This window comes from Herpailurus yagouaroundi, unplaced genomic scaffold (genome assembly GCF_014898765.1).
Source record: "Herpailurus yagouaroundi ecotype Mexico unplaced genomic scaffold, PumYag 252, whole genome shotgun sequence".
In the NCBI taxonomy this organism is placed as follows: domain Eukaryota; kingdom Metazoa; phylum Chordata; class Mammalia; order Carnivora; family Felidae; genus Herpailurus; species Herpailurus yagouaroundi.
The window spans coordinates 759,737-771,052 of NW_024412469.1; the positions used below are offsets into that span (position 1 = coordinate 759,737).

Sequence of the window (11,316 nt, forward strand, 5' to 3'; positions counted from 1 at the left end):
AGCACCTGACTTGAGACCTTTATTAAGTGCAAAGTTTAAGTTCATTTAGTGCATTCATTAAAATTCATTGTCACTGTTTCTCTTGTGAGAAAGACTTACTTCAATTGTTATTTCTCAGACTACCTATATATATAGAGAGAGAGAGCATGGATGTATATTCTTTCCAATTGGGTAGAATTTTATTTTCAGAATTTATAGCTAGAACAAGAACTCACAGCATCTCTGAATGGCCTTTCACTCAAAACAATGGTGATAGTAATGTATAAAATGGATTTGGGGTCTTCCCCCCTATTTAACATTACCAAACATGTTTCCAAAGTATTCTTGGAAAATATTTAAAAGTATATGAATAATCTACCATATGGTACACCATCATTCTCTAACCATTTCTCAATTGTTCATTTACATCAGTTGCAATTTTTTTATGAGTAACATTGTGGTGAACATCTTCACCCACGGTTTTAAGCAAGAATGATTATATCTTTAGGATAATGTCAACTAAGTAGCTTACTGGGTCAAACTGCAGATGGTTTTAAGGCTTTAGTATACTTTACCAAATAATCTCCAGAACGTGAACAACTCCTACCAACATTAATTTACTGTGATCACGAAGTGAACTTGGTATCAGTGAAGGAAATTCAACCACAAATCTATTAGATGCCCAAGCATCTCAAAACTATCACACCAAAGAAGCAAGGAGACAATATTAATGATGATTAAGCCAAAATTCAAATTCTTTAAAACATTACTCAGCTTCAAATCATGATTTAATTAAATCATGATTATTTTAAGAAAATTAACTCATTAAATCATGATTATTTTAAGATAATAAACAGAAAAACTTTGCACAAAAAAATCTGTTTTTCCAAAAATAAAAAGTTAAAAAGAGAAAAAGTCAGTACTAAATGACCAAAAATTTTTATTTGACTAAATTCTATTTCATGCGCAAGCATGACAGTTTCCCCTGTTTTTTAGACTTTGGCAATTAAAAGAACACGCAGCCTTATACAGAACAGTGAAAATGCCAAGGGTGAGAGTAGTCTACAGTTTTACTGTAGGATAAATATATATATTTTTAAAAGGCCTCTCTCCCTTTGGCCATATCTACTTTCAGTTCAAATCATTAAATAGGGACAAATTTTCAAAATCACTTCTTTACTTCTCCAAGATTTTCGATACTACCATCATTCACCACCTCCGGCCATATTTCCTGAATGACATCAATGATGTCATCTGTAAAGTCTTCCTGAATGATGATTTCATCCTCTCCTGTTACTGAGATACCACAGGAGAATTTTTGAGCAAAAAATCTTTGTACTTCTTTTAGATCAATTTCAAAAGTTGCAGGGCCACATACTCTTGTTACATATTTCTTCTTTGCTCTGGGAATTTTGGCTATCATAACCTTTTGTGGTACATTCTTCTTTTTTTGCTTTATTTGACCCCTTCCACCTGTCTTCTGCTTTTTCTTTTCTTCTTCCCCTGGTGTGCCTTGACCCTCACTAGTTCCAGCCTCTTGTTTGGGTGAATTTTCTATAGTTAAGTTTTGCAAACTCATTTGGAAAATTCTTCTCTAACCACTGTTCACATTTAGCGACATCAGGCATATATTCACAGTACTCTGTTGGTAATGAACAGACTCCACAGTAGAGGACTTAAAGTGGGTAGTCTGCATCTAACTTGGTATTTGCCCAGCTCTCCTTTGCAATCATGCCTACCAGATTCAGAAATATCAGCAGGCATCTCAAAAACCCAGGTGGTCACGCAACCCCTGCTACCTCTACTGCCAGCTCCACTGTAATTTGACCCTTGTCTAGGATACAGAAGGAACTGTTGCTAAAGAGAAAAAAAATCTTCCTAAGGCAGAAATGAATTCAAGTTATCAGAATTAACATCTCACTCACAGTGCCTTCTTTAAGAAGCAGTCTGGGGCACCTGGTGGCTCAGTCGGTTGAGCCACTGACTTAGGCTTAGGTCATGATCTCACGGCTTGTTGGTTGGAGCCCTGCATAGGGATCTGCGCTGATAGCTGGGAGCCTGGAACCTGCTTTGGATTCTGTGTCTCCCTCTCTCTCTGCCCCTCCCTCACTTGCACTCTGTCTCTGTCTCTCTCTCAAAATAAACAAACATAATAATAATAAAAAAAAAGGCAGACTTAATTTCAGTTCCTGATGTTACCATCCTGTGTGTTACTTTGGGCCTTTTAGTTAATCTTCCTAAAAAACATTCCTCATCTCAAAAAATGAGTAAAAGGTATTAATTACCTAATATGGTGCAGGCTTTGTAAAGCACCCATTATGTAGTAGGGACTCATAGTAGTGCACTTCCTTTTTCCTTACCCTAATATAAGATGATAAAATGCTACTTAATAAGACTTCGGTGCTGTGCTTATAAAATGTACATGCCAGAAAGGGTACCTTACTCTGAAATTTATGCTGCTGTCTTATTTCCCTCATGAGCCTGTGGTGGTGAACTTAACCAAATATATTTTCTAATCTCCCACCCTTAGTGACAGACTGATACATATACCAAATCTTACACTGTAAACACTTGACTTGTTGAAAGAAAAGTAGAGTAGAAAGATTTTTTAAAAAGAACAAGTACAAGGTGAAAAACTTGCTGTTATAATGAACAGAGGTCTTTAGAATTGATTGAGGAAGATTCCTTTCTCCCCCTGCTCTACCCTCTTCATCACCGCAGAGATGAAATCACCTTGTATTGATTCTTTAAAAAGGAAAGTAAAGTATAATGGAGGGACTTTATAAAGTATAAAACAAGGACAGGCTTAGAGGTTAGTTTGTTATTGTTTATTTGTTTTTTATTTAATCTTTTCTCTACATAATCCTCTACAGATGCTTCATTTTTAAGCATCTGTAGCATTGATGGAGGCAAGTGGGAAGTCCCCTGGAAGCAGGATCCCCTGGGTAAGAAAGATTCCATGCTCAAAGAAGACTTGGCTTAGGTTTTGTCAGGAGTGGAGAAAAATGGGTCATTTTACCCAGACGATCTTGTCTAAAAGCTGCCATCTAGTGTTCATTTCTGAGAATACATGCTGACATACTAATCCTGTGGTTCTCTATCCCAAGGGCCATTTTTATTGATGTTTTTTATGGTTATGCATAGATTCTAAGACAATTTGGTTACCAAAAGGAACACAATGTTAGAAGGAAATTGTTTTTCAGATATTTTCATCATATACATATAGTACTGCCAAAATAGGACTTTAGAATAATAACAGTATAATAATATTTCTGAAGGAAATTATCTCATATTGAACTGCTGTAATAGCAATTTAAAAAAAGTAGCTCAGGTTATCTTATCCATCCTTCTAGTTAGTAAATGTTGCCTATAGTTTTTATTGGAGAGAGGGAGAGAAAAACCATTTATTGTATATTTTCAATATGCCAGACTCTAAAAACATTATCTTATATAAGTCTTACCGCAATCCTTTGAGTTAAGCATTCTTTTCTTTTAAAAAATATTTTTATTTATTTTTGAGAGAGAGAGAAGAGAGCATGAGAGAGGCCAAGAGAAAGGGAGACAGAGAATCTGAAGCAGGCTCTGTGCTGACATCAGAGAGCCCAATGCAGGGCTTGAACTCATGAACCATGAGATCATGACCTGAGCATAAGTCAGACGCTTAATGGCCTGAGCCACCCAGCACCCTTGAGTTAAGTATTCTTTACTTTTTGCCCCTCATCTTTACTGAAGTGGAATTGACAAAGGAAATTTGAGTTAGTATTCCTAACACTATTTTACATATGAGAAATTGTAGTGAAATAATTGATTTAAAAAAAATTTTTTAATGTTTATTTACTTTAGAGACAGAGTGCGAGTGGGGGAGGGGTAGAGAGAGAGGGAGACACAGAATCAGAAGCAGGCTCTGGGCTCTGAATGGTCAGCACAGAGCCCTACATGGGGCTTGAACTCAAAAACTGTGAGATCATGATGAGAGCGGAAGTAAGACCCTTAACCAGCTGAGCCACCCAGGTGCCCCTAATTGACTTTATCAAAGAGCAAGTTGACTAAAGAACTCACATCTGTCATACTCACGGTCAGTGCGCGTTCATTTATACCACAATACCTAGTAAACTTTTTGAAATTCAGGGGAAGTCTTACAAAGCCCTTTTACTGCTTTCATAAATTGTTCAAAGGCCTAAACAACTCTAGAAATCATGGCATTAAAAGGAACCTCTAAAGGGGCGCCTGGGTTGCTCAGTTGGTTAAATGTCTGACTTCGGTTCAGGTCATGATATCATGGCTCATGAGTTCCAGCCCTGTGTAAGGCTCTATGCTGACAGCTCAGAGCCTGGAGCTTGCTTAAGATTCTGTCTCTCTCTCTCTCTGCCCCTCCCCTGCTCGTGTTCTGTCTCCCTTTCTCTCTTTCTCTCTCTCTCCCTCTCTCAAAATAAACATTAAAAAAATTTAATAAAAAAAAATAAAAAGGAACCTCTAAACTCCCACATTGCTCCGTAGGATTATTTCCTTAAAACAGATTGTAGTTTTGAGACCTGAATCAAAATGTACACAATTCTTTTTTTTTTTCCCAATAAAGTTTATTTATTTATTTATTTTGAGAGAGAGAGTGCGAATGAGGGAGAGGCAGAGAGATGGGGAGAGAGAGAAACCCAAGCAGGCTCTGCATTGGTAGCACAGAGCCCGATGTGTGGCTTCAACTCATGAACCATGAAATCATAACCTGAGTCGAAACCAAGAGTTGGACTAAACCACCCAGGAGCCCTGAAAAGTTACAAAATTCTAAGTTAAAAACGGGTGGTTTTATTCTTGAGTTTTGCTAAAGCAAATTCATGAAATGTATGGTTTTTTTTAAAGATATACTTTAATTATAATACATTTGACTGAAATCCCATATTTTATATTATATTTACTTAAACCTTTAGCTATTTTGTATTACTTCAGGAATGCAAGTTCTTGCATGGATCAACCAAATGTGCCATGCCCCCAAATTTCAATTTTTCATTGTGTACAGATTGTACTAATCACAACAGAGAAAACACACAGTTAATTTTTAAAAATTAAAATATTAAATTTCCTAGATTCATTATAATGTATTTGATCACCTTTTGAAATTTGTGATGAGTATTTAACGCTAAATTCCCTAATTTGGAACAATTATTTATTTATTTATTTATTTTTTATCATTTAGATGTTTAAAGGAACAATTATTTTAGGGAGCCAGTATGATTTATTAATGAATCATTTAGCATAGAAAAGAGGACTCATTGATTGCCAGAGTCCAGCTCCAGCAGGTCCAGGGGTTCTCAAAGGAAGAACGGCGTCGGTGAAAATAAAACAAAACTAAAATAAAAAACTAGAAAATAAAAAACTAAAATAAAAAACTAAAACTAAAATAAAAAACTAAAAATAAATAACTAAAATAAAAAACTAAAATAAAAACAAAAAATAAAGATGGACACAGACAACAGCAGTGTGTTGAACTGGCCGATTTATTGTAGTAAACATGCATTATATATGCTAGTGATTTCCTTGTAACATACGTCATCTATGTTTTTCTAACATTACCTAATTTAAAAAATGTTCCTATGTGTAAACAACCTTTAAGAAATAACATGGTGATTTTCCCCTAACTTTCCTGCATACCCTTTGATTATAGATTAATTTCTTACATTATTCCATTATGCATCTGCATTTATCTATAATCTACAAAGCATTCGCTTTGGTGTTCTCGTAAAAGGCCCTCCATTTCTCAATACCTCAAGTGGAACAGTTACAGGGACATGACCTCCTAACCACATGAGGCCAGAAGAACAATGTGTTCGCCTCGGTCCGAGGTGCCAGAAAGGGGCTGAAAAAGCCTTAGAAACCCATGCCTCATACATTCTCAGAGAGACAATGCACCTAGGAACCAGTGAACCATTCTATACCTTAACTGACTAGGTTCAGTCATCATCTGGAATGCCTCCGGGGGGCCAGGTGGGCCTAGGGGTTGAAGTCACTTGTGCCCAGAGATACACTCCTTAGTTGCCGGAGTGGGGCTTTCAAATCCATATGTCTCTCCTTAGTTGGCTGCCTTTGCTGGCAAAGGTATGAGGCTATCCTTCCTGTAAGTAGAGGAGTCTCCATGGGGGATGTCAAGGGCTAAATGTAAGGCCGCACAATTTCTTGCGGAACCTTATTTTTCTTCCCTAATGGTTCTTTTCCCAGGGGCCTGCTGAGGGCAATTCCCCAACAGACAATACCCCAGGTAGTTTTAAGGCCAAATTACCTAAAAGTGGGAGTACAAGAAGCTTCACTGTCTGTGGGCCACCCTGCAGTCACCAATCCGTCCACAGCCCAGGCCCTGCCACTCAGGCTGGGATAGCTTGGCTTCCAGCAATTGATTTGACATTCATCTTTCTAAAACCTGAGCTGCTTTTCTTAGGCAAGATTATTTTCCTTCAATCTTGACAACAGTTCTGTTAGGTTTTTTGTTTTTTTTTTTTAATTTTTTTTCAACGTTTTTTATTTATTTTTGGGACAGAGAGAGACAGGGCATGAACGGGGGAGGGGCAGAGAGAGAGGGAGACACAGAATCGGAAACAGGCTCCAGGCTCTGGGCCATCAGCCCAGAGCCTGACGCGGGGCTCGAACTCACGGACCGCGAGATCGTGACCTGGCTGAAGTCGGACGCTTAACCGACTGCGCCACCCAGGCGCCCCAGTTCTGTTAGGTTTGTAATAATTGTGTGAATTTTTAGGCAAACTACTGCAAATACCCCTCATTTTAGGGTGCTCAACACAATAAAATTTTATTGTTCACATCACAGTCTTAACATGGATTGGTGGAGGTTCTGCTCCATGCATTCATTTAAGGAACTAGGCTCCTTCTCTCTAGTACTCTACCACCTTCAAGGCAGGAAGGATTGTCTAAATCCCAGTTTTCCCCCTTTAGGAGTCTGGCTTCAGGGCCATGCTTTTTTATCCATTCCTTCCCTATGGCTTGTTCTTACCAACCCAGAGTTAGGTTTCTCTTTTTGAGCCTAAGATGTGCTTTTATTTATTTATAATTTTTTTTAATGTTTATTTTTTTTTGAGAGAGAAAGACAGAGCATGAGTGGGGAAGGGGCAGAGAGAGAGGGAGGCACAGAATCTGAAACCTGCTCCAGGCTCTGAGCTGTCAGCAGAGCCTGTCGAGCCCAATGCTGGGCTCGAACTCGGAAATGGCGAGATCGTGACTGGGCTGAAGTCGGTAACTTAACCAACTGAGCCACCCAGGTACCCACCCCTAAGATGTGCTTTTATAAAGTTGACTATAAGATAATTTAATTCATAGAATGTTAAGCATCAGACACAGTCCTTCACACTGGCAAGTTATCTTTTTGGCTAAATAAATCCACAAATACATTCAGGCAAAATATTCAGAAACAAATTCTTCACATTTCATACATATTTATGAATTGAAACTTCATGATGTTACTTTTGAAAATATATGTATAGACCTATTTGTATATATGTATTTTAATTGACTGGGCAGTTGTTCTTCAGACCTTAAATATAGATGCACACATACATATATTTATTTTTAACTTAAGAAACTGTAACACATTTGTAGCATTATAAACTGTTTTTAGAGGGTAAATTTATTTTATCTGCAAAACAGAGATTATATGTTAAAACGGAGCTTTCACTTACACATATTTAGATTTTAATATTTACTCCTGCAACATTAAGATTCTTTTTTTTCCCCCCAAAAGCCGACAAGTTCTGTACTCCCTGGCCTTTAATAATTTCTTTGAATAGTGTGAAATTACCTTATTTTTATATATTTCCAGTTACTGAAAAATTAGGTTTGGGGCAATTAAGGTGTTAAATTCATCAAAACACATCTAGGGGGCCCATTTAACATGAAGAGATGGCTTCCATTGGAGCACAGATCTTTTAGGGAGTAGCTGGGTACTCTGGATGCATCCTTTCTATGGTATGACTTCCTAAGGACTATAGGCTATAGGCTTTTGGTGATAATTCAGGCAATTAGTCCTATATGGAGGCAGTTTGGTAGAAGATTCCTGCATCAACTAGTTCCGGGCATCCCAGAAGGAAACCTGGAAGGTTTAGTCAGTATAGGGTGATTTTTAAGTTAATAGCAACATCAGGGAGTTGCTGAGGTTTATTGGGGGCATTCATTTTTCCAATGGCCATGCTTTTACCATGGTTACATTTGGACTACATAGTCCATTGGGGGGAAATGGCCTGTATTTGGTGCTTATCATAGGAACCCAATAAGGAAGTATTTACTTTTAGACCTAAGCAAGAGGGCCCTGTACTTAGTGGCCCACACATACCACAAACACTAAACTTGTAAGGCCTGTAGGAGGCAGGAGAAAGTTCTTTTCCTTCTCTTTCTCCTCCTCCTCCTCCTCCTTCTTCTTTTCATGGTTTTCCTCTTTTTTTTTTTTTTGTATTTTTTATTTAATTTATTTTTTAAATTTATATCCAAGTTAGTGTGTAGTGCAACAATGATTTCAGGAGTAGATTCCTTAATGCCCCTTACCCATTTAGCCTATCCCCCCTCCCACAACCCCTCCAGCAACCCTCTATTTGTTCTCCATATTTAAGAGTTTCTTATGTTTTGTCCCCATCACTGTTTTTGTGTTATTTTTGCTTCCCTTCCTTTATGTTCACCTGTTTTGTATCTTAAAGTCCTCATATGAGTGAAGTCATCTGATATTCGCCTTTCTCTGACTGACTAATTTCAGTTAGCATAATACCCTCTAGTTCCATCCACGTGGTTGCAAATGGTAAGATTTCATTCTTTTTGATTGCCGAGTAATACTCCATTGTGTATATATACCACATCTTTTTTATCCATTCATCCATCGATGGACATTTGGGCTCTTTCTATAGTTTGGATATTGTTGATAGTGAAAGTTCTTTTCCTTCTACCATCATAGGTTCTCTGGCTGAGGCCCTGCAAATTAGACTGATGAAAGACAGACTAACAAGAGAAAAACAAGTTTGTTAATATGCGAATCGTGTATATATGTGGGAGTACTCAGAGATAAGTAACTCAAAGGGATGATTAGAACTTGGGCTTATTTAGCATTAAAAAAGTTTTTTTTAGTAATCTCTACACCCAACGTGGGGCTTAAACTCATGACCCTGAGATCAAGAGTCACACACTCTTACCATCGAGTCAGCCAGGTGCTCCATGGCTTATATAGCATCTTAACAAAAGAACAATAAATGTTTAGAGAAGTGATAAAACAAAGGAATTGAGTTTCTAGGGCAGCAAATTGTGGGAAGGCAAATATATGGGGAACTAATGGAACATAAAATTAGTAAAATTCGTCATGGAGATTCCACTGGTGTAGTCTCCGAGCTGGTAAGGGTATAGAATTGTCTCTGGTCATTAACTTCTGTTCTTTCTGGTTGAGAGAAGATGGGGAATACCTTTATGAGTTTATGTTTTGCTTTTAGGCAAATAGGGGGAGGAAAGAAAGCTTTTTTTTATACTTGATTCTTCTCAGTTGCCTTCAGCTCAAAATAATCCTGATGCCAAAATGATATGTTTTGAAGTGGTGTGTTCTGCTACCCTCCAGATCCCAGGGAGATTAACACTTCAAGACATCTCTTATCTTGGACATATTCTGATGTCCTCAAAAGAAAATGTGACTGCATCCAAATGCTATGATGGCTCCCCAGTTGTGCATTGTGACATTGTGCCAACATCAGAGATGGATACTACTGCAGAGTGGAGAGGTTCTGAGAAGCAGAAGCATGTAAGTAGGACATCATAGCAAATTACATTTTTTTGCCAGATCCTTTCAGATAGATGAACGCAAGGGATTCTTACATAACAATGACCATTTGCCAGTAGTGTGGCGCATGCATTTCTTGCTTCTCTTCATATTTCAGTGAGTGGTTCCAGAATCACTCATGAATTAGTTTAGCACAGTGTTTGCAAAGCTTTGGAAACATTTATGAATATTAATTTATATTGTATTTAAAGTCCTCTACATGTATGCCAAGACCTGATATACATGAAATATGCTGTTAACATTGTCAACTAGATGAAAAAAATTGGCAACTAGCTGGACATTGAATGTTAAAATCATGTTAGTTTTATTAAAATTTTTTTAATGTTTATTTATTTTAGAGAGAGAGAGTGAGAGAGTGGGGAAGGGGCAAGGAGGGTGTGGGAGACAGAGGATCTGAAGCAGGCTCTATGCTGACAGCAGCAAGCCCAATGCAGGCTTGGGTTCACAAACTGGAAGATCATGACGTAAGCTGAAGTTGGAAGGCAGCTATGCTCACCACTATACCACCAACGCTGCACGACCTGAGCTGAAGTCGGAAGCTTAAGCCATTGAACCACCCAGTTGCCCCTTAGTTTTCTTTCCTTCCTCCCTGCCTCCCTCACTTCCTTCCTTCTATCCTTTCTTTTTAAATTTTCATAACAGTGTTTAATAAGGGAGTACCTGGCTGGATCAGTCAGTAAAGTGTGTAGCTCTTGATTTTGGGGTTGTGAGTTGAAGCCTCATGTTGGGTATAGAGATTACTTAAAAACCTTAAATATATATATATGTATATATATATATATGTGTGTGTGTGTGTATATATATATACACATGTATATATGTGTGTGTGTGTATATATATATGTATATATTTACTAAGATTTAATTATATTTTATTACTCATTGCTGTTATTACAATCACTCATGTCACCCGACCTCCTAAGTAGTGTTAGAAGTCTGATATTGAAAAAAATAAAATGAAAGAAAGAAAAAGAATGAACGAACCCTGGTAATGTGCTCCTTATTAGGAATATACCCAATTATGTGCTAGTATAGGGAAAATTCAAAGTTTTGTGAGTGTGTAACCATGAGTATCATGCTCCCTTTATCTTCACTGTTCCCTTCAAAACCAAGAAAACATATGGGTGTAGAGACCACATAAGTTTTCAAATAAGCTGAAATTAGAGTTTTGTAACATTGAAATGGAGTCTTTTCACCAAAGTACAATATAACTTGAAATAGGAAACAGCAATTGGACTCTGCCCAAATCTGTTGACTAGCATTAAGATTGGGCTAATCTTTCTTAGGTGGGAACACTACAGAAGAAAGTCCCACAGGGACTGGCAGTTGAGACACTGTCAGGCAGTTATGAAAATTCATTTTACCTTTGCTGAACATTTGGATGTTGAGCCAGCTGCCTCTGACAGCACAAAAGTTCTAAATTTGACACCTTGAAAGGCTGGTGTCGAAGTGCAAAACCAAAGGCTGCAACAACCTGACTTTGATACAGTGAATGGAACTAGAGTGCACCTGCACTCAATTTCAGCCCACAGTGGGCTC

The 11,316-nt window shown here is 37.7% G+C and overlaps 1 pseudogene; it reads right to left on the bottom strand.

The window, feature by feature from the left end:
- Window positions 1–895: 895 nt before the first annotated feature.
- LOC121020831 (density-regulated protein-like) lies at window positions 896–1,749 on the bottom strand (annotated as a pseudogene).
- Window positions 1,750–11,316: the final 9,567 nt, after the last annotated feature.